This window comes from Gobio gobio (assembly GCF_949357685.1).
Source record: "Gobio gobio genome assembly, chromosome: 6".
Lineage (NCBI taxonomy): Eukaryota > Metazoa > Chordata > Actinopteri > Cypriniformes > Gobionidae > Gobio > Gobio gobio.
The window spans coordinates 7,883,377-7,907,742 of NC_137102.1; positions in this window are offsets into that span (position 1 = coordinate 7,883,377).

The following is a 24,366-nucleotide window of genomic DNA, read 5'->3' on the forward strand; positions in this document are numbered from 1 at the left end:
GTTCACCGTCAGCCTCACCCCATTCCAGTTATTGACGGGTCGGGCAAAAACGCACTTTGGCCCTCAAACCCTTCTGAAAGGGAGAGTCATAGTGGTCTCATTTGACTCATTCACCAGCAAATTACTTGTTAGTGTGAAATGGCTGACACATGTTATCACTTCCTCCTCATTAATGGTGACCTCCTGTTAAAGAGCGCGGTAACTTGCTGTCGTCCGGCTGTGAGCGTAAAGTGCTTTAAAATGGGGTACTTTACCAGCTGTTATTTTAAGGTGTTTTTAAACAATTACCGCTTTCTTGGTAAGACCATTTGCATCGATTAAGTTTAATGTTGGCTAAGTAATTATCTTTGACAAGCTATAAAGCAGCAAATTAGATGACATAACATATTTAGAGCGCATATCTCATCATTTCTGTTTGCTGCTATGCAGCTCAATTGTAGAACAGCGGTTGCCAATAATGTAAATCAGGAAAGTATCAAACCCATTACAGAAATGTTTCAAAACACTTTCTAGCATCTACTATATGTGGCTCACTGCAGTCATAACTAAGTTTCTCACTATCATATATAACAGGCAGGACAGGCAGATGAGTCATCACAGGGAGTGTGCATGGACCATGACGGATTTGCTCTTGCGCGGTTGGATTCTTTCTCCCCTGCATGTCTTTCCCATTTTCACATGCAATTGTAAAGAGTATAGTTTGGTTTTTGGGGTTAATGAAACGGTAGCAATGAAAATAAATATGGGCATTTGGTAATATATAGTAAATGGGTAACACTTTACAATAAGGTACATACTTTAGTTAACATGAACTAAGAATTGACAATACTTCTGCAGCATTTATTAACCCTTTCATGCAAGCATTATGGAAAACATTATCTAGATTTTTTTTAAATTCTTTTTATTACTGTAATATGATGCTAAAATTGAAATCCGTTTGAATTTTTACAAAATTCAGTTTTATTTAAAAATTATTTAACTGCCCACGTATGTGGACACCATGCAACAGAGGCGTAAAATGGGACTAAAAGCCACAGATGACAATATGGAATATTGTGCTTTTATTATGTCATTTTATGCTATGCATAACAGCTCAGATATTTAAAACATTAATATTACAATATAACAACGATAAAACACAGAGTGTAGGAACTATAATGCTAGTTACATATATGTGGACACCTAATAGCAATATGGGCTGGACTTTGCTGGCACACACTCCTCATCAGTGCGGTCACTGTCACACACACACACTGTCCTCTGGGAGATTCTCTGTTATTCTGAACTGAGTGCTTGACCTGTGCTGTCCCTGTTTGATAGGCAAAATGCTAATTTGTCTTGGTATGTATGTGTAAAGTTGCCATTTAATGCCATAATATGTCACTTTTAATGGTTATTTATGTTGATATATTTGTTAAATGTCTGTTTTATTACAATATAAGACAATTCAAAACATATTTGCAAAAACAGAACAGATATAGCAGGTTACAGAAATCAGACTTGATGCAATCTGACTCCACTGTTGCATGACGTCCACATACGTTTTTGGTGTATAAAAACGACATTTTACTCTAAATTTTAGTTTTTAAAATAAAAAATATTTTTTTTTAGCTCAATTGACCTCCTTATGTAAAAGTTTTTCACAGATATGCCTGGGGCATTTGGCACATGGCTATCGCTGTCAGCCATCTTGGATTAATGATGTCATCAAGCAATGAATATTTGGGTTACAAGACAGTAGCCATTGTTAAAATATTGCTGTCAATCTACTGACACTGCCCTCAAGTGGTTTGGAGAGAATTACCAAGATTAATGAACCCTAAATGGAGTTAAATTAACTGTCCCCAAATGTGGACACCATGCATGAAAGGGCTAGTCTTAGTTAATGTTAATTTCAACATTTACAAATGCATTATTAAAATCAAATGTTGTATGTTAACATTAGTTAAAGCACAGTGAACTAAAGTGAACAAACAATGAACAGCTAGATTGCTCATTGTTAGTTTATGTTAAAGTTAATACCTTAAGTAATGTTAACAAATGAGACCATATTGTAAAGTGTTACCAGTAAATTAATTTAATTACAAGTACTGTATACCTTTACCTTTATAACTGTATATTGAAGCTACACGTAATATATTTTCCAATAAAAAAATCTATCAGATAAAAGGTTGTTTTATACGCTTTTGAGCTGTAGAATACACTCTTAAAAATGCTGGGTTAAAAACAAACCAAGTTGGGTTAAATATGGAAAAACCCAGCAATTGGGTTGTTTTAACCCAGCGGTTGGGTTGAATGTTTGCTTAAAACAACCCAATTGCTGGGTTAAAACAACCCAATTGCTGGGTTTGTCCATATTCAAAACCCAACATTTTTTAGAGTGTAGAAATAGAAAGCTGTCCTCATGAGAATACGTGTCTATTTTTTCGTAAAGTGTAGTTCTAACACACGTACATTTACATACATTTTCCTACACACTAACATACAATATTGACGTATTGACAGCATCTAAACGTAAATTATTTATGTATTGACAGCACAAAAAATTTGCAATACGTATCCGTGTGAATATGTAGCAGTTCCCGCGGATGAATATTAAAATCGTGGAATTAATGTTTTGATTCTATTGTATTTAATTGTCATATCAATGACATTAAATGCAGTTTACTTGTTTCTCCTATGCAGCGACAATACAATCATAAAATACACCAAAACACAAATCCAATCCAAATCTTTATAATCCATATGTTTGCGAGGAACAGATCCAAATTTAGCCCATCAATTCTAAACAGCGACTGTGTAAACGTCAAATCCCGCACTTGACTTGTTATTATTTCACATTTTTAAAAATCACGCACAAAGTGTTACGACATGTTTTACGGCAATGGTATCGAATGCTCATTGGCTCTCATTTTAATGCTATATTACTAAAATTGACATTTTCCTACACATTTCTGTCCATTACGTTTTATTCTTTTAATATTCTATATGAAATGGATATGTTTAGGTTAGGGGATCTTACATTTATCTGTAAAATGGTAAAAGGGAAATTATACAGATATCTTTAAATATTTTACGTTTTTTAGCTTTAAAAACATAATAGGCCTAATGCTACGTTTAAATGTCGCCAAAGCGTCCATATTTTACGTTTCAGCACCTATCCAAACGTATGTTTTGTGTCTTTGAAAGCTACGTATAAATAATGCCTATTAATGATGAGACCAGGTCATGTGAACGTTTAGCTTTATGTTACTCGTTTCTCCTATGCAGCGACAATACAATCATAAAATTCACCAAAACACAACAGAAATTCACAAAATAAATCAATTGTATTTGTTTGGTGTAATCCAAATCTTTAGAATCCATATGTTTGCAAGGAACAGATCCAAATTTAGCCCTTTATCCAGCGATCTTAATCTCAATTCTAAGCAGCGACTGTGTAAACGTCAAATCCTGCTCTTGACTTGTCATGAATTCTAATTTTTAAAAATTGCGCACTAAAGAAGCGTTGTGACATTTTTTATGGCAATGGTATCGAATGCTCATTGGCTCTCGCCTGCTTCGTCACAGATTGCAACATGTCATGTTTTAGTCGATGTACATTTGAAATGGGAAATGTGCGCCTTCGTGGAAAGAAGCCGGATTAACATTTTCATGGATTAATAATTTAAATTCTACTCTGTTCCTCATACAAAACTATACCACCGGAGAGAAATGGGACTGCAAAACATCGTCAGCTGAACTACTTTTGGTAGAGCTTTTGACATTTTCGCAAAAAATAAAGAAATAAAAAATTGTGATTACACTTGTCTGTCCGTTATGCTTTTATTTATAACAGTACATCGTTTTGAGAAATGGTTATGGGTAGGTGTAGAATTAGCGGCTCAAAATATCGTAATGCTATATTGTTACTAAAATGTACATTTTCCTTCACATTTCTGACCATTACGTTGTAAAGTAGTAAAAGGCAAATTATACAGATATCTTTATGAAATGAAAGATTTGTAAATATATTACGTTTTTAGCTGTAAAAACATAACAATGCTACGTTTAAATGTCGCCAATGCGTCCATATTTTACGTTTCAGCACCTATCCAAACTCATGTTTTGTGTCTTTGAAAGTTAGGTATTAATGCCTACGTATTAACGATGAGACCAGGCTGGTCGTGTAAACGTTTAGCTTTATGTTAAGCTAAACTGCTATTTATTTGTCCTTACATACTGTAACAACACTGCAAAAATCATGCATTCCTAATGAATATTAGTCTCATTTTCCAATTAAAATCAAAGCAAAACATAAACAAGTTCAAATAAGTTCAAAAATCTACCAGTGCTGTGAGATGTTTTGTAATATACTATAATTAAATTAAGATTTTTTTTTTTTAATGCAGGCACAATTATATTTTAAGTCTAAATGTTTTTCTTATTGCAAGACATTTGATAGGAAAAAGATGCACACTCACAAAAAGAATCCTCTATGAGGCTTATTGTCTTGTAAAAATGAAAATATTTAAAAATCCTCTAAACAAAATGTACTACTAAAGCAACACTGCTCAAGATGTTTGTTTTCAGACAAATTAATTTTTGCTTTCATGTTAGTGTATATTTCATACTGTGCTGGCAGATTTTTTTATGCTCAAATTATGGAAAGAATTCTGTCTGTGTTAAAGAAGCAATCCAAAGGATTTCAAGTGCATTGTTTACCTTGAGTTATCGAATGGAATACATTACAAATGACATTTTATAGGCTGTATTCTTTTATATGGTAGACTATGTTTTAAAAGTAACCTTCCTATCCCTGCAAATGGACATACTGCACACACACACACACACACACACACACACACACACACACACACACACACACACACACACACACACAGGTTCAAGGCTCTAGGAAAGGATTAGCTTGAAATCTACCGCCCCCTTCATTCTCACAGGGTAAAGCGGCTGAAATGAGAGATCGAGTCTAACGTTCCTGCCAGAGAGGTCTATGGGGAAAAGACGGCTGACGGGCTGAGAAATGATATTAAATACATCCCTGTCATTTATTGATCTTGTGCATTGACACTGGCCTCGTCAGCCTCCTGAGCTTTAGAGCTGCAGGCCAGTTCTCCTGCACAGCCTCCCACTCTTATCCACTAATGATTGCTTAGCTCCAATCCAGACCGGATGATTTGTAAATAAGTACGGTGGACGATCCATTCGTTTCGGAATATTCATGGGGCAGTTGATTCCCACGGGAGTGCTAATGATGTCTGTTCTGGTTACAAAAAAGGGCTGTTAAAAATAGTAAGTGCCTTTCATGGAAGTGATGATGCTTACAAATCCTTTAAAATGCATGCATGAATTAGGTAAATGTAAATGTGAAATGCAAATGAAGTTGTTTGATGCCTGTAAGTGTGTGTAGTAAGAGACAGAAATAGATCTTCTAAAGGCTTTCTTAGACAGAACGTCATTAAAGGGATAGTTCTCCCGGAAATGCAATTTCTGTCATCGGTTACTCAATCCTCGTGTTGTTCCAAAACTGGAAGACTTTTGCTCTTCTGCAGAACACAAAAGAAGATATTTGAAGAATGTTTTAGCTGTATTTGTCATTAAAGCTTCAAAAAGGACATAAAGGTAGAGTGAAAGTTAGTATATTCCAAGTCTTATGAAGCGAGTCACTTTGTATGCACACAGACTACATTAAATATGGTGACACAAACGTTATGGGATGTGTAGGAACCAACAAAGATCGACTTAAGATGACATTTAAGGTTTGTGTTGCCATAATTGATTTAGACTGTGTATGCGTTAACGTCTTTTTCTTTTTTGTTTTAAGCCGGGTGCACACTGTGCGATTTTGGCCACGATTTGGCCGTCTGAGACAAATTTTGCAAATCCTAAAAGACTCCTCTGATCCTAGGCTAAAATCTGAAGTATTTGATCGTTAGTTTGACATGTTAAGGGTTAGTTCACCCAAAAATGAAAATTCTGTCATTAATTACTTACCCTCATGTCGTTCGACACCAGTAAGACCTTTGTTCTTCTTCGGAACACAAATGAAAATATTTTAGTTGAAATCCGATGGCTCAGAAAGGCCTCCATTTCAACAAAAATATCTTAATTTGTGTTTTCCGTTGAGAATTACTTGTTGAGTTTTACCGTTTTCGAATCCATTCAGACGATCTCCGGGTCTGGCGGTAGCATCGTGTACTTAGACCGACAGAAAATGAAAAGTTGTGATTTTCTAGGCCGATATGGCTAGGAACTATACTCTTATTCCTGCGTAGTAACCAAGGAGCTTTGTGCCGTACCATGGGTGCAGCGGCGCAATGATATTACAATGATTTTCAGGCGCTGCGTAATATCAACCCATGGTACGGCAGCAAAGTTCCTTGAAAAATATCGAAACTCTTTGGTCATTTTTTGAGTGAGATGCTAACGGTCTAATCAGATTCAATGATCTATGCTAAGCTTTGCTAAAAGTGCTACTGCCAGACTCTGAGATCGGCTGAATGGATTTGAAAACTATTTCCAAAAATAGTTGCGCGTTCCTTTAATGAGAAAAAAAATTGAGGGCGGGGTTTTTTTTTTAGCATTTTTTTTATTTTGACTAAAGATTACAGAGACAAATACAATTATTCTGTGTATTTATTTGCACAGATGAATTGTTCACCAGAAGATTAATGTGTGCTAACAAAGTAATAAGGGTGGTTTTGATTTCATGCTGATTTTAAAGGTATAAAACATCTGTTCTGAAAAGGCTCGTAAAAGTCAGGTGTAAAAGTCAGCGTTAGGTTTGAACTCAGCCCCCTTCACATATGTTTTCTCAGACAGTGTTAGGTAACTTATCTGTGAGGTTTTGCATATTTATAGTCAAGGCATATGAATCTTGGCTCAGTGAAACCTATCTTTATCTTCGCCTGCTTTTGTACATGCTTCCTTTAAAACGGTCTGACTATTTCCTGTTGCGAAAGCTAAATTCTGCTGAATCCTGAGTTTCCAAATGTGGCATATCAAAACTGCCTTAGGCAAGTCTGGCAGAAAGACAAAACAGGATGTAAGCTTTCAGCACTCTCTTCAGTGCATGATGCACTGCTCACAATAAGATGATTCTTTCCAATACAAAATCCCATTTTACAGGTTCATTAGATTACACAGCCTCATTCCCTGTATCTATTTTTGAAATGTCGTTCACTGCTGTCACACAACGATGGTCCAAAACACTCTTGTGACATTTTTGCCAAATATCAGAATGCAGCTGGATGAGGTTATATGGCGGAGACCCAAATAAAGATCCAGCTTTGTCAATCTAGCAGAGCACCATCACCTCTCCTAATGCCACTCTCTGCCCTCCCTTGAAATTAATTAAACTCGCAGTCCCTCTAATTCCTCTTGACGTCTTTAGCAATGACGAGGTGGAGACGAGGGATACTTGGGTTCCTGAAATTACTGGAAATGAATTGTCTTTTACACCCAGACTAGAGCCACTGGTGGCGACCTTATAAGCTAAGCCAAAGGGGAGTCGTGTCTGCCTTTGTATTCTGCCGCCGTGCGAGCCATCCATCAGATTTTAAGGTCACTGTCGATTCTTAGTCATTCTAGTAAAAGACCAAGACACTTGTGTACACAAACCTACACACTTTCTCTCTCTCTCACACACACAAGCACATATTAGGTTAACATAATGCGCAACCTCACTCACACACACATATAGTGGGATTCAGATGTTTGAAACAATTGGAAAAAATGCTTCTGTTTTACACTTTTTTTTCCATGCTATCTAAATCTAATCTAAAATATGCTTGATGGAAGCACAAATGTTCAAAATGAGCATTAAAAAAAGTTGAAGTGGAGGCTTTTTTGGTAAGAAGACATAGAAATAGAAATATAGCCCCTATATGTAGTCAAAAATGTATTCATGCCTTAAAATAACTTGAATGTAACTACGCCTTTGCTTCATTTAGTTTACGTGGATTCATGAATATGCAAATGAGCTCCGCCTCCACTCACTTTTACAGACTTGTCTAGATGAGTCGATGTATCAGTGGTAAGTGTTTTATGTATCGCTCTCTATAACGTTGGACACATAGCTGTAATTAATATGATTAGCCTTTGGCTTTACTATGTTATCAGCTAATAATGTGTTGCTATGTTTAAAAAAAAAAAACATGTTCCCGTTCGGCATCTCAGCCTTACCTTGAAAAATCTCTATCTTTAGAAATGCTTTGAACAACTCAGAACGTCAGTGGAGAAAGGTGTATAGTTCATCATAACATCGTAATTTACATTATATACATAATTCACCTGCAATATTGTGAAGTAACGTGTGGCCAACTATGGTGACCCATACTTGGAATTTGTGCTCTGCATTTAACCCATCCAAGTGCACACACACAGTAGTGAACACACACACCCAGAGCAGTGGGCAGCCATATTGCTGCAGCTACCGGACCTGAGACTCGACATAAAAAAATTAAAAAATCGAGAATCGAATCGAGGTTTTGGAGAATCGTGACACCCCTTTTTATTTTTAATAAGTAATTACTTCACCACTGCTAAAAAAGTACTTTCTGTATAGCATGAATGTTTGTAGTATGAATGTAATCTGGATGTCATCCATCATGTTGTCATTACCATGATACCTACCAGTTGAATCGCTTAATCACCATTCACAAATCCTTTCCCGTGGCCTGATGGGATAGTATCCTCATATGCACACTTCAGTATCTAGCCTACTCTTTTATGAGTACTGTGAATTCAGACATACTTCTTCACACAAGTATGTGATTTCGGTTCGGTCGCATTTGTCAGCCTCATATGTCATTGAGACTGCCTCATTTCAGTAAAGTAACCATTACATTCCAAAGTCATACAAATTACTGCTATTTTTTCTTCACAAGGAATAATGATCCATTTTAAAATGGTTTATTTTCTGAAATTAGCCTTTGAAATGAGTCACAGCTAAGTTTGTGTGCTTTAAAGTAATTTATTTATCATAAGAATTTTATTACAATATTTCTGATTCTGTTTGTCATTTCCCCAAAAGTGTTGTTTTTGTTTTTCTCGAACACACGGGGTGCAAACGCTGCTTTATTTGCAGATTGTTTTAGCGTATTCTGGTTAGTTTGCATAAATTAAATGGGCTTCTCTAATGGAAACATAGCTAATAAAGCCTAAGAGGTTTGGATCTCTCTGTAACTGCTCACATTTCATAGGTATCACATGTAAACGTATTGCCCAAAGAACTATGCGAAAAAAATACAAAATGCTCAAAAACTCGAAGGAGGCAATGCATGTGTTCTGTGATCAAAGTTCTGCCATTATAAAAAGCTGTATATGGGAGCTATTTCTGGGGATGCTTGCTCGGGGAGATCTCTACCTCTTTAGTGACAGACTGAGACGCTGAGAGGTTCCTTTGGTGAGCATAGAAGCAGAGAGGAGGAGGATAAAGAGGAAGATGCCAGCACAGGCGTCTGATGAAACCAGAACAAGGGATTCCTCTGTAGAGAACCCATAAAATCTCACAGTATGCTCTGAAGTCCCACTCTTTACTCACCTCAGCAGCTCCCTAAGAAAGAGGAGAAGAAAGTGGCTCTCACATTCACAACAACAAGCGACAAGAGGCACAGAGTTTGAACAAAGTATACTGCCAACACCCCCTACAGAGTGTGAGTTGGTTACAAAGAATGTGATATATGTACAGTATATCAGCCTGCTTTGTAAATCTGATCTGGCTATTTCATATCAGTGTGAAAATAAAAACAATAACTTCTTATAATTGCAGCTTTATTTGTCAGAATGTGACTTTATATCTTGCATTTGCATCTTTGTTCCTAATCATTTCCTCTTTTTTATATCACAATTGCATTTTTGGCAATTGAGAGTTTATGCAATTGCAAATTTATATCTTGCAATGTAACCTCATATCACAATTGTGGCTTTATTTCCACGAATGAGACTTAATCTCTCACAATGAGACTTTATAGCTCATATTGCGGTTTGTTTCTCGTAATTGCAACTATCTCACGGTGTGACTTATATCTCACAATGAGACTTCTTTTTTTTTTATTATTAAAGGTGAAAACAGGCTTCCATAGCAAGTGAATTTCATTGTTTTAGATACATCGTGAAGATTAGAGCCGGATTTTATGTTTTTCCATTTCTCAGTGGCTTGACTAATAACATTGACACATTAAGAGAAAGTCATCAAGTTATATTCACTACTAAATTGGTGGGAGTCGGAGGGAGCTGATATATGATTATTAAACAAAATCTTAAGTGTGTGTTTTCTGATCAGGCTGAGAACGTGGGGTATTTCTCTGTGCTGTGTAATGCTGTGTGAGGGAACTATTAAACAGAGTCGTGTCCGGTTATAAAGCAGGTAATGGCCAGCACAGCATGTAAGAGTGTGTGAGAGACATGCTAGTTCAAAGTCTGAACCCCACTGCTGTCTGTGTGATTGATGGATGACCATTACAACCACAGCCTGTTATCCTCACCGCCTCCATGAGACGGCCGATTTATACACCCACATGCACACATAACTGCACAAGCAAACAAAAAGTCGTTTGCGTTATCCTCACAGAATTAGATTACTAAACATTTAAGTTACAATTATTAACACTGGATGTTTGTGATTTCATGTATTAATTTGGAGGGGATTGTCTCTGTAATCTAAATAAGGTGTTTATTGGAGATGTGCTCCTAAATATGCTCCTTATTTGTAGTGATTCTTTGTGATTGCAACAATCGTGCTCTGGATACATGACGAAACCTGGTAAAATATGATGTTTGAATTTGATATAGTAATTCAAATATTATGCATGCAGATGAAAAGAATGACTGAAGGTGAAGATTATACCTTACTGCTACAGGTATTGATACTATGGAGGTTGTGCTTGAACACAAAACTGTTGTTTTACTCAGAAAGTTGGTACATTTATGAAGGTGCACCTGGAAACGCAACAAGAAATGTAGCTTTAAATGTAGCTTTTGTTCACACTTGTAGTTTGGTTTGCTTGGTCAGGACCCCCCCAAAAAAAGTTTAGTCTTGGTCTGCTTAGTGTTCATTGGCATTTCTAAAGGAGAGCTTATAAAATGTGTGAAGGAGTCAAAACAGCATCAGGAAACCCTCCATCACACACACAAACGAAGATCTGCTGCGAGGACACGAGGTTTTGATGCCTGTACCGAACTGACTAGAAAAAATGGTGCTATATGCAGTCCCTCCAGAAAAACGCGATTATGCGATCGCATGATTTACTGCATAATCAGCCAAAGTCCGCATATTTATGCGGGGACCGAATTTTTTCAAATACGCCGCACTTTCGCCGCGTAAATTGCCTATTTTCGTGTGCAAAATATGAGGGGCTAGCATGATTTCATAATCCCCGCATTTTCGTTGCAAAAAACTCATATATATTAGCAGAAAGTTGAAAAATGTTTGTTTACTTCACACAAGAGCCGCCATTTCCCCGCTATTGCCATGGGAACGTTTTGAAGTGACGTAATTACCCGACGTGAACGTCATCGAAAAGCTGCAAACCCCTCTGGTGAAACCATAGATATCGGTGAAACCATGATGAAGCGCAAATTCCCATTTGCTAACAAAAATAACAGCAAAATACAGCACAAAGCAGTTTCCCGTGTTGACCGATTTCAAAACACTGTATCATGAAGCTTCGAAGCGTTATGAATCAGTGTCGATTCAGCGGTTTGGATCGCCAAAGTCACGTATTTCAGCAGTTTGACACGCGTTCCGAATCATGATTCGACTCACTGATTCATAACGCTTCGAAGCTTCATGATGCTGTTTTTTGAAATCGGTCATCACTATATAAGTCGTTATTTAGGTTTTAGCACAAAAACTATTCTCGTCGCTTCATAAAGTTATTGTAGAACCACTGTAGTGAGATGGACTTTGTAACGACGTCTTTAGTACCTTTTATGGGTCTTGAGAGTGTAAAGTGCATTGTGCCAATGGAGGCCTTTCAGAGCCATCAGATTTCAACTAAAATATCTTCATTTGTGTTCTGAAGATGAACGGAGGTCTTACGGGTGTGCAACGACATGAGGGGAAGTGATTAATGACAGAATTTTCATTTTTGGGTGAACTAACCCTTTAAGAGATTGCACTTTGTGCATTGGAAGCACTCAAATGCCTGTTTTGTATAGCTACCTCTGTAAAACAGGAAGTTATTTATTCATTTTTTCAGAAGTTGTAGCATATTCCTTTTGTAAAGCTACAGAACTTGTTTGACTCAATGTTTTGTAAATTTGAGCCATGTGTTTATTAAGGTCTTCAATAAAACAAGATGGAACTTAAATATTCCCAGCACTGTCTGTGATGTAGTGCTTTTTTTCTCTTTTTCATCAAACCGCAGTTTTTGCAAGTTCCAGCAATTTTATTGCATAAAATTGCAAAAATATCCCGGATTTTCCAGCGCTTTTTTTAAGAAAACGTGCCGCATAATCAAGGATTTTTGCCCACAACAATCACAAAAAAGCCGCATTGTTCTGGAAGGACTGTATATGGCACTAAAAGTGGTTCTTGGTGGTCGTAATCATAGGGGAAACACTTTTGGTGCTATATAGCACCATATCTTAACATGTTCTGTATATGGTTGCGGTGCTATATAGCACCTCAGTCATCCCAAAGAACCGGTGAAGAACCACTGAATCACCAAGATTGGTGCTATACAGCACTTAAAGAGGTTCCCCTATGATTACGAGCCAAGAACCACTTTTAGTGCCATATAGCACCATTTTTTTGGAGTGTATGCATGAGCATTCTGTCCTTTTTAGGGTCTTATCTTGCGACATCATGTCCGGTTTTTGGTTCGTTTACATGTCTTTGGTATGTGTTGCGATTATATTTCATTCGAACCGCACCAGAGTTCGTTTGGAAGCGAACCGAGACCCATCTTTTCCGCTTGTTTGATGCACACCAGGGTTCAGATGGCAGAGTTCACACTTATTCAAATAAACCGCACTAACAGAGCAATCGCACCAGGGTTGTTTTAATCGAACCAAACATGCCAAGTGTGAACACACAGTTACAGTTTTTGACGAAGGTGAATAAATGTGCGATAAAAGCAAAGTATGTTTGTGAAACGCAAATTCAGCTGAAAACTAGACCCTCTCAAATAGAGCTATAGGCTGAAAAAAGACAACAACACACACAGACTCCACACACAGACTAATCTTTTACCATTTTATAGGAAGTTTGTTACCTAGTAACACATTCCTTTTCCTTTTTATATCACTGATTGATTCAGGGCGCTCTGCGTTTAAATATGATTTGAATGCAAATGCAGTCTCCATTTTAAATAACAGAGTGTGATGCTGAGAGGAGGAGATCAGTGTGATTCTCGCTGTAAGTGAATTCTGTTAATGATCGTGCTGTCAAGTCTCTCTAACTGTTACTTTACTGCTGGATTTCTTGCTTTCTATGATTGAAAATCAACATTTTCTTTCAACGTTTGTTCTTTAAAGGTCATTTTAATTAGTCTAAAGGTAATGTTTTAATTATTTAATGTTAGCCATTTGAAGGTTGATTTCCCTCAACAAAATGTAAACTGTCTGTGATGCAATTAAAACATTGATCTGTTTGTGTGAACATCCCAACACTGAAACATCAGCCAAACAAAGGTGTGAGTTTGGGGCAGGACTCAACCCGTATGACTTTCTTTCTTCCGTGTAACACAAAAATAGACACTTTAAAGAAAGTCCTGCACTGAAAAAAACACAAATTAAATGTTTTGTTTGCAAGTTTTTTCTTGCTGATTTATAAAGTACATTTCACATATAGAATTAAGTAAACTCTACTTAACTAAGTTAAGTAAAATCAACAAAGAAAATAAGTGTAACACTTTACAATAAGGTTTCATTATTTAACATTAGTTAATGTATTAACTAACATGAACTAACCATGAGCAATACATTGGTTACTGTATTTGTTCATCTTTGTTAATGTTAGTTAATAAAAAATCCAACTGTTCATGGTTTTTTCATGTTAGTTCACAGTGCATTAACTAATGTTAACAAGATTTTAATAATGTATTAGTAAATGTTGAAATTTAGAGATAAATAAAAGCTTTGTAAGTGCAGTTTGTTATTAGTTCATGTTAACTAATGTAGTTAACTAATGTTAACTAATGAACCTTATTGTAAAGTAAGTATCATGAACTTGGCCAGTAAAAGGTTGTTGAGTAAGTTCTACTTATAGTTTATTATTCAATACTTTTTACTCAAACAATACAACACTGAATCAAGCCATACTTTTAAAATGTATGCTTTACTTAGAAACATCCAAGTAAATAATACTATAGATATTGTGACACCATATCTACACAGAAGGAACACAAACTACTTGGTACACAATACACAATGACGGTACATCATTTTTGAGTATATGAATGTGTCATTTTGAGTTAAAAATGAACTCCAAATGTCACAAAATGGCAAGTTACTTAACCTAACAACAAAAGTAATGATAAAACAGTGTACAACCCCAAATCAGAAAAAGTTGGGACAGTATGGAAAACGCAAAAAAAAAAAAAAGGGATTTCTAAATTTACTTTGACTTGTATTTCATTGCAGACAATATGAACACAAAATATTTCATGTTTTGTCTGGTCAACTTCATGTAATTTTTAAATATGCATCCTTTCCTGTCATTCAGACCTGCAACACATTTCAAAAAAAGTTGGGACAGGAGCAATTTAGGGCTAGTAATGAGGTAAAATGGTTAAATAATGATGTGATTTGAACAGGTGATGTCAACAGGTGATTGTAATTATGATTTGGTACAAAAGCAGCATCCAAGAAAGGTCTAATCCTGTAGGAGCAAAGATGGGCGGAGGATCGCCAGTTTGCCAACAAATACGTGAGAAAATTATTGAAATGTTTAAAAATAATGTTCCTCAAAGAAAGATAGGAAGAGATTTGGATATTTCACATTCAACAGTGGATAACATAATTAAAAGATTCAAGGAATCTGGAGGAATTTCAGTGCGTAAAGGACAAGGGCGCAAGCCTAAGCTGAACAACCGTGATCTCCGATCCCTCAGGCGGCACTGCATCAAGAATCGTCATTCATCTATAAGCGATATCACCACATGGGCTCAGGACTACTTTGGCAAACCTTTGTCAAGTACCACAATACATAGTTACATCCACAAATGCCAGTTAAAACTGTACTGTGCCAAAAGGAAGCAATAAATTTAAATTTAGAAATCACTTCTTTTTTTTTTTTTTGGCGTTTTCCATACTGTCCCAACTTTTTCTGATTTGGGGTTGTAAATACAACTGGAAAACAGCACAAAAAAAAATCTACCTTATTAATTATTCAAGCCCTATGTATGATGGGGACACCAGTATCAGAAAAGTTGAGTAATTTTACTTAATTTTATAACGTTGATATGGTAAATGGTTAATGGACTGCATTTATATATTCATATTTACACAATGAATTAAGTACTAATATAGAATTTACTTTTTGAATTCTGGCCTGAACTAACTTATTCATGTGGAAATTACATTGGTTTTTTTCTGTAGTATTTAATTCACCACAGAATCATTTTTATCAGTATTGCTCGCATACTCGCAACCTTCAAAAGCACACCAAAGTATTGATTTATGGTTATTTTATAGGCATATTAAATGTAATGGAGAGGAATATTCAAATATTACAAGAAATAAAATAGCTAAGGAATGAATATTAATATAGTCAAATGTTATGCATTGTTAATCTACAGTCTATCCACTGTGTCTCTCCTGTCACAAGCTGTAGTTAAAGCTGTTGCTCCGCATGCTTCATAGTGTCACTGACTTCCAGCCTAATGATCGCTCTAATTAAAGTGAATGTGCAGTGTTTTCTAGGCAGCCAGACAAGCATGATGGTGTCAACAGCATCCTACTCGTCTCCTTCACCGGCGACCAATGATGCATTCAGACAAATATAATGATTGTTGCCGTTGCTTTGCAAGTGGGCAAACACATTTGCTTGAAAACGAGAATAAAACAGCGAGCTATCAATTTCACTTTCTAAAAGATCATACTGCCGTTTCGCAGCATGAATACACAAGTATAATATCTGCATAGGTGCAGTGACTGAGTATTGATTAAGAATTATGGGCCACTATAGTCTCATCTGATAATTGAAACGAATCAGCCATTTACAAACACATGGCAGTTTAAAAATGAACAGTTAGCTCATGCAGACACCTGTTGGGACTGACTAACAGCTTGTCCTTACTCATTGTACTCATCTCAGGAAGAGAGAGGACTGACTTTCTGCCAGTTACCCGACAAAGGCAGAAAGATAAAAGAAAGCAAGATTGTTACTGATCTGCTGAAAAAATTCAATAGATTGATGTTGGTTCAATTAGACCTTTCAAGAGAGAGTTCAGCTCAGGCCGTTTAAAGGAGAGAGCACTTTGTTTAAATGTTCTTTTGTGATAATGCAGGCGACATTAAATGGCATGTGATCTTCCACCTGAAGCATTTTAAAAGCCGTTTGGTATTTTTGTTGGAGGGAGGGGTGCGAATGTGCGATTCATGTTTTTTTGGTAGTAATTATAATAATCTGTTTCTGTGATAAATGACAGCATACCAAATTATTTCTTCGAGAAGAAACACATCTTGACCTTTACAGGGAAGCACCTTTGAGGAAAAAAAACGAAAATGACAATACATTTATTAAATGCAATTTTGACACATTTTATCTGCTTTCCGGAAAAATAATGTCCTAAATATCTAGCACTTGACAGCAAATGGAACTGATTAGATATAATTAGTTGACTGAAGAGTGAAAATCCTGTTTTTGTTGGCTGCTGCTTGTAAATTTCTAATCCTAATGGTAGCACTAAGGCTGTCATAACGATAAGAATGATTGTATTATTAGGGATCAGACGTCCTGTGTGAAGAGCTGGAAGTGAATCTGGTGAATTAATTCAAAACAATGTATGAAGTAAATTGTGAGTTAACACTTCCCAAATCCGTTATTGTCACATAATTCAATAACACTTTATATTAAGGTTTCCTTTGTAAAGGGTTCATAGAGGTGTTTTTTTTACAAATGTGTTATAACTGCATGAATAAAAAGGGTGACTTTAACGCAATACCTGCCAAATAGTGAGCCATGTTATAAATGCTTAATATATGTATTATTCACACTTATTTACAAACATTAATAACCCTGAAATTGAACCTTAAAGTGAACACCATTTATTAGTGAGTTACATGATTCACAGGTGTTCACTTTACATTAAAGGTCCCATGGCATGACATTTTCATTTTATGAGGTTTTTCAACATTAATGAGTTCCCCTAGCCTGAATATTGTCCCCAAGTGGCTAGAAATTTTGATGGGTGTAAACCGAGTTCTGGCTGTCTTTCTCTGCCTTTGAGAAAATGACAGCCCAGACGAGCTGATCTTGAATTTTCCAGGTATGACGTCATAACAGGAACGGTTACTTCCCTTTCCTCCCCCCAGAGAATTTGGCACGCCCATGCCAGCGCCATATTTGCTTGTCCTCGAGAGATCATGGCTTGTGAACGAATGAATGCTGGCAGTTTCTCAGTGTTTGGATGTACAAATGAAAACAGAAGTCTTTTTTCAGTTCCTTCTAATCTGTGATCAGTGATTTCTGATGTGTAGCTAATTATTATTAACAGAAGGTTATTATTCGTGCACACGTGTTCAGACAAAGATGAGCCAAGAACCATTTTTGGTGCCATGTAGAACCTTTTTTTTTAGAATGTACCTGTGGCATCACGTATTCATTTTAAGGTCTTACTTCTAACATTTAAGGCATTAAATGGTCTTGCACCTCCATATCTGTCTGACTTACTCCACCACTACTCTCCTGCTCGGTCCCTCAAATCATCTGAGCTTGGTCTATTGTCCACTCCTCGTTTTCATTTGTCCACTGTAGGTGGTAGGTCATTTAGCCAAGCATTCACATTTTAGCCAAGCATTCACATTTAGCCAAGCATTCACATTATAATTACCTTTTATACTACAGTTAAATCGGATCAAAAGCATTAATATTCTGAACAGCAGCTATGCTAATTATTTCCCATCTGCTTTTCTTTTGTTATCTCGGGACACTAGTCGTCAGCTCCAGTTTGTATCCAGCCTCTCATGGAGACTTCAGATGCCCCAACACCTGTGATGAGACGACTCGACGCCTGTGAAGAGACGACTCAACGCCAGCGTTGTTATGGCCTAAATTAATACATGATTGATTAACTTATTCTAACATTTTTCTTTAACATTCTCTTTCTAAAATTTTTCAATGTACATTTATGAAATGCACTTTCTGTAAAATTGCTTTGAAACAATGTGTATTGTGAAAAGCGCTATACAAATAAATTTGAATTGAATTGAATTGAATTTAGTGTCAATGCTCCTAAATTATGGAATTCATTTCCCCTACCTCTACGGAATACCTAATCTCTGTCTACCTTCAAGACCCAGCTAAAGACATATATTAATTTGTATTTTGGATAATGTGGCTTATAAGACCTGTGCTTGTATTGTATATGTGGGTGTGTTAATGTACTATTGTGTAGGTGGACAAATGTACTGTCTAACACTATGTAAAGCGGCCTTGAGCTGCGGAAAGGCACAATATAAATAAAACTTCTTCTTCTTCTTCTTCACTGTGGCTAGTGGTTTTCCAAAGTTAACAGTCCACTCCAAATGGAAGTCCAAATGGAAATTACATTTTATATGATTAAAGTTGACTTTGGCATGCTTAAATTACTTGATTTTGAGTCATTTTACTTGATTTAGAACTAAACTTTCAAATGCAGAGTGACCACCCAAATCAAGACTACATTGTAAATCAGCTGGTATGTGCAGGTGGGCAATATGAGCATAGGCTTAAGGCCTGTACACACCGGGACAAATATAGCGCACGCTTATCATTATCGTTACGTTTTTCGCCGCGTCTTGGGTGTTCACACCCAAGCGATTTTCACTGGCGATGCGCCGAGTGAAGATGCACATTCAGTAGATGACGCTCCCGGTACAAAAGGTGGTGCTGCGGCACTTTACGCTTCTGACACTCGCTTGTCACACAGAAGAAGAAGAGAGACAGTATTTACGTGCTTGCCAAAAACCATTGACATATTATGTCTATGGCCAAAACCATTCACACACTTTTTGCTAACTGGCAAGCAGCATTAACAGCTCATCTTCTTCTTTGTCTACTCTTCGTCTACTCTTCGTCGTATCAGTGTGTGCTTGGCAAGACCGTTTTGTGCTTGAATGCCACCAAGTCGTGTTTTAACTTCAGCAGCTCCAGGTACGTGAACAAAAGTGCCGATCTCATTGGTCGGACAGTTTTTAACGTGCCGCGTTAAAATAAAAAAACAAGACATTTTATTTTTTTAAATGACGCTTTGACGCCTGCCTTTTTGTCTGTGTGCACACTCACATTGGCGCCCTTTGTTTAGTCCCGAGGCGTTAAACATTGGCGATAAATGTGCGCGAAAATTGTCCTGGTGTGAACAGGCCTTAATATGATAAATTTAATATGATACAAGTTATTTTTGTTAGGCTATATAAAAGAACAAAGAAGCAAATTAGCAAATTACAAAAACAAAAATCTTTTTTCAGATACAGTAGGTTTATTTAATATGTATACATTTATTTAACATCTTGATTAACAGTAATGACAGACAGGTATTAAATTGGGCGCAATATTCTGACACAGAAGTCCAGTTATTACCCACCTGTTTACATACACTTAAGCCATAACCGACTGTGTTCATGTGAGATACTCCACACGATGGACGTTTTGACATCTGTGTGTGCGTGTTTTTGACTATTCAGGCGCAAGGAGAACTGATTGCGTGTGCGACAGAGAGAGAGGGCTTCTGTTGTGTGTCATTCAGCGCAATTCCGCCTATCCCGCCTTCACTAACTGCAAGTTAATCGATAAAGAATTGTAATTTTGTGATACGACGGTCTTGGCATTTCATTTGGCTGTAGACTGAAATTATATTCAACCCGCCAAAGTGGCTAGTGCGAGTGGCTGCCTTCAGCTTACTTATCTGAAATCTACCTGCATTTGGCGGGCTGGCGGGTGTTAATTCCAAGCCCTCCAAGTAACTAATATTGGAATTAAAATATTCATTATTAATATCTCATCAATTTATTGTGCTCGTTTTTTTCTCTCCAAAATAACGTTTAATAATTTAATTTTGATAAACAAGAAGTTGATAGGCATAATAAGGTTTTTGTGGAATATCATCTGAGTAACTTTTGGTACGGAACATTTTAAGAAAAGTATCAGTCATTGAGATATTAATGAGAAAACCACAAATACAACACCATTCAGTCTCACTATGATTGTCTATTTTTGCTGCATTGTAAAATAAATCAGGAATCTGGTTTTGAGTTAAATAAGTGTGAATAAATACATTTATTAAGTATTTATATCATGCAAGTTAAAATGGCTCACTTTTTGGCAGGTATTGCATTAAAGTCACCCTTTTTATCCATGCAGTTATAACAGCTTAACAACGATTTATAATGCATTTGTAAATGAGTCACTAGTCATTTAAAAACACCTCTATGAACCCTTTACTAAGGGAACCTTGATGTAAAGTGTTACCCATAATTCAATTGTTTCCCTAGTTTTGCATTGGAAAAGCAAGTGTTGCGAGCCGAACAAAAGGATTGAACTAGCACCACTTCCGTCGTTGTTTTTATTTCGATGGAAAGACGTTGCAGATTGCTTTGTTTTTCATAAATGAGGCTTTGAAGTGCGATGTTGTGTGTAGAGAATCAGGATCAGAGACTTTGCATCATTATATCAGGCGGAGGATAAGCGAGCGCCTTGTCTCCGGGGCCTGGATTGAGCTGGGCGGGCGGGAAGAGAAACAATGCAATTATGATTGATGTCGGGATTCCCCTGCTCTCGAGCAGAAGTGAGCTTTTGATGACCGGCTGAAGCCAGAGGCCTTCCTTCCAGAGCTACACCTCGATGTAAATTTCGGTCTGTCAGATGAAATCCTCTCAAAGCAGGAGATCGGATCTAATGAAAGCCATTCCTCTTTGTGATGACTGATAAAATGTCACCAGCTCCTATTTAGGAAGACCCTTTATGACATTAAAGTGAGAGAGAGAAGCACAGATGGCTACCGGTAAGGAGATATGCCAGGCACCAAAAACAAACCGGGTTTGTCTGTTTCATTCGGTTTTTTGAGGATTCTCAAGTTCGCAATGGGTCATGCGAAGGGTGGCAGTAGAGCAGATATTCTTACAACTACGAGAGATCTTCACACATCTCCCAGAAATGTGTGAATATGTCTGGGAGATATTCACACATCTCTAGGAAATGTGATTATCTTTGAATGTGACTGCACTGAATCTTATCAAACCACTGACCATCGAAGCTTGCTATTCTCCAGGGTGAGCATGCAGGTACAGCTCTCTTATTATCCTCTGTTGAGAGCGGCACGAGTGGGAAATGCCTTGTCATTTATTTCATGACTCCAGGTCGAAGTCATTTAAATAGGATTCTGACTCCGGAAGATTTGCTGTGGGTTTTGAGGCAGGAAAAGGAGAAGGGTCTGCTCCCGGCTAATGTATTACTGAAAACGATCACTTCAAACCCACATATGCCTGCCACTGTATATTAATTGAAAAACAAAGTAAATCATTGGTCATCAGCAGCATGACTCCTATTGGTTAGAGGGTGAATATTTTTCTTCCAGCAACCTAATGGAGTTCTGGCATAGTGGATTTCAACAGCTTGTGTAATGACTAAGCTTTTGGAAAAGAACTTGTGATGATCCGTTATTGTTTTTCTCTTCCTGTTTGCAGATCAGATTGAGAAAACACTAGGCCAAGACCTGGGTACATCCTGTGTCTGTTTGGAGTCAGCACGTCCTGTTGATTCGCTTTCATTCGAAGCACATTCCACGAATGCGGTACGCCTTGGAGGCCCGTGACTTTCTTCAAAGCCGTAGAGGAACTAATTGTTATTACAACAAATTTTTTTGTTATAATCCAAAAAAGTAAAAAATGGCAGTTGTGGCCTAATGGTTAGTCAGACTTGTTACTCAAAGATTCTCCGACAGGAAACAACTGAGGTGTCCTTGAGCAATGCACCTAACCCCCTAATCACACCCCAGCACCGCAGTGACTGGCTGCCCATTGCTCCCGGTGTGTGTGTCCACGGTTTGCAGTGTGTGTGTGTGTGTCCACTACTCCCTGCTCCTAACTTGCATGGGTGACAAATTCCAAGTATGGGTTGCCACTTCACTTTTAACTATATATATAAATATAGTGAAAATTGTGACACCCAAATAGCATTATTTGTAATAAATAATTGTTTTTATTATTATAGATATTGACCCCATTTTATATTAGGTCTCTGTAAAAAAAAATATTGTAATGTTAAAGGTAAAAGACTGTAAAAATGCTAAGATTCCGTACTATATACGGTGATTAACTGTAATAGATCTAACCTTACATTTAATGTAATTGTACAGTAATATACCATCAAATTTACAGTTTTTGGAAGTGAAAAAGTGTAAATTGATATTCCCAGAATTCCTTGCGTGGCACTTCACATTGTTGAAATAACTATGTTTTTTTCGTAGCTTTTCTTCGTTTTTTTCTAATCAGTTATGTACATTAGGGCTTTATGTTATATTTAATGTCGTTAAATTTATGTTAAGGTGCATAACAGATATTAGTATTTCAATAGGTTGGTAATTTAACATTATTTCAGTTAATGAAATACGGTTATTTACTGTAAATTTAACTTAAATCTGTAAAACCTAAAATGTTGCTACCGTATTTTTTACACTACAGATCTGGGATTTTCACGCACAACCATTTCTAGGGTTTACAAAGAATGGTGTGAAAAGGGAAAAGCATCCAGTATGCGGCAGTCCTGTGGGCGAAAATGCCTTGTTGATGCTAGAGGAGAATGGGCCGACTGATTCAAGCTGATAGAAGAGCAACTTTGCAGTCCAAACAAGGCAAACAAGGCAGGAGAGACAGGCAAAAGGGTCATCCACAGAACAAGCGAGTAATCCAAGACCAAGAGACAAGAAACCAGGGAGAATGCTCAGAAATGCAGTGTTACACAAAACAAGACATGGTGAACACGGGCTGAATCCGAAATCGCCCCCTAAACCCTCAATCACTATTCCCTACGTTATCCACTAATATAGTTCACTTGAGGGAGTGAATGTAAAACGAGTGCGTGAAGTCGGACAGCCGTACATATTTATTTTTCTGTATTTTGATAAATCAGATAAATACCTTAAACAAGTTTGTTTTGTTTTTCCTTCATATTTAAAAATAGTTCTACCATACACCGTCTGGTGCTACTTGGACACGTCATCAGTGATGATCCCGGGGTCAACAGGTGTTTCGGGTCTTTAATCAACAGACACCCTCACTCTCACCCTGCCGGGGGTGTCCAAGTGGCATGCTACGCCACGAATTCCCCCTCCGGATCCACAGCCATCGTAAGGCTTTTTCAGCAGCCTCTGAGATGTTCTTTATGGCTCGTCTACACAGTTGACCTTTAACTCCAAGGATTTTGAGTGTTCGGAGCAACGACTGTCCAGCAAAGCCCCAACAACCGACCTCCACTGGCTCACTGCGTACTTTCCAGCCGCTGCTCCTGCACTCCTCCACCAGCTCTGCAAACTTGGCTCTCTTGGGCTCGTTTGCCTCCTCCAATCTGTATTCCCAGGGGACAGTAAGTTCCACTATGACCACCTGCTTGGTCGACTCTGATGTTATCACCACGTCTGGGCGGAGTGAAGTGGTCGTGATGTGCTTCGGGAACTTAAGCTGTCTTCCCAGATCCACTTGGAGGTGCCAGTCTCTTGCATTGGAGAGGAGCCCACCTGGTGAACGTAGCTGCTGTTGTGCCTTCTCCCCAGCTCTGACAAAGGAGATGGTATGCTTGGAGGGATACTGACACTTACTGTTCTGTTTCGCTGCAGTGATTGTATCTGCCAGAGCCCTAAGGACCTGATCATGGCGCCAGTGATACCGGCCATCCCCCAAAGCCTTTGGACAGCAGCTGAGGATATGCTCCAGTATGCAACTCCTCTGGCACAATTGGCATGCTGGAGAGTCTACCAAGCCCCAGCAGTGCAGGTTGGATGGGCTAGGTAGAAGGTTGTACACCGAACTGACGAGGAACTTGATGCGCAGTGGTTCAGAGCTCCACAACTCTGCCCAGGTGATCTTGCGCTGCTCTGCGTTATCCCACCGAGTCCAGGTGCCTTGCTGCTGCATACCAACCATCTTGGTCAGGCGGTCTTCCTCCACCTCTGCCCGCACCTCGTCCTGCACCAACTGACGTTTCTCCCTCCCTCTTGCTTTATC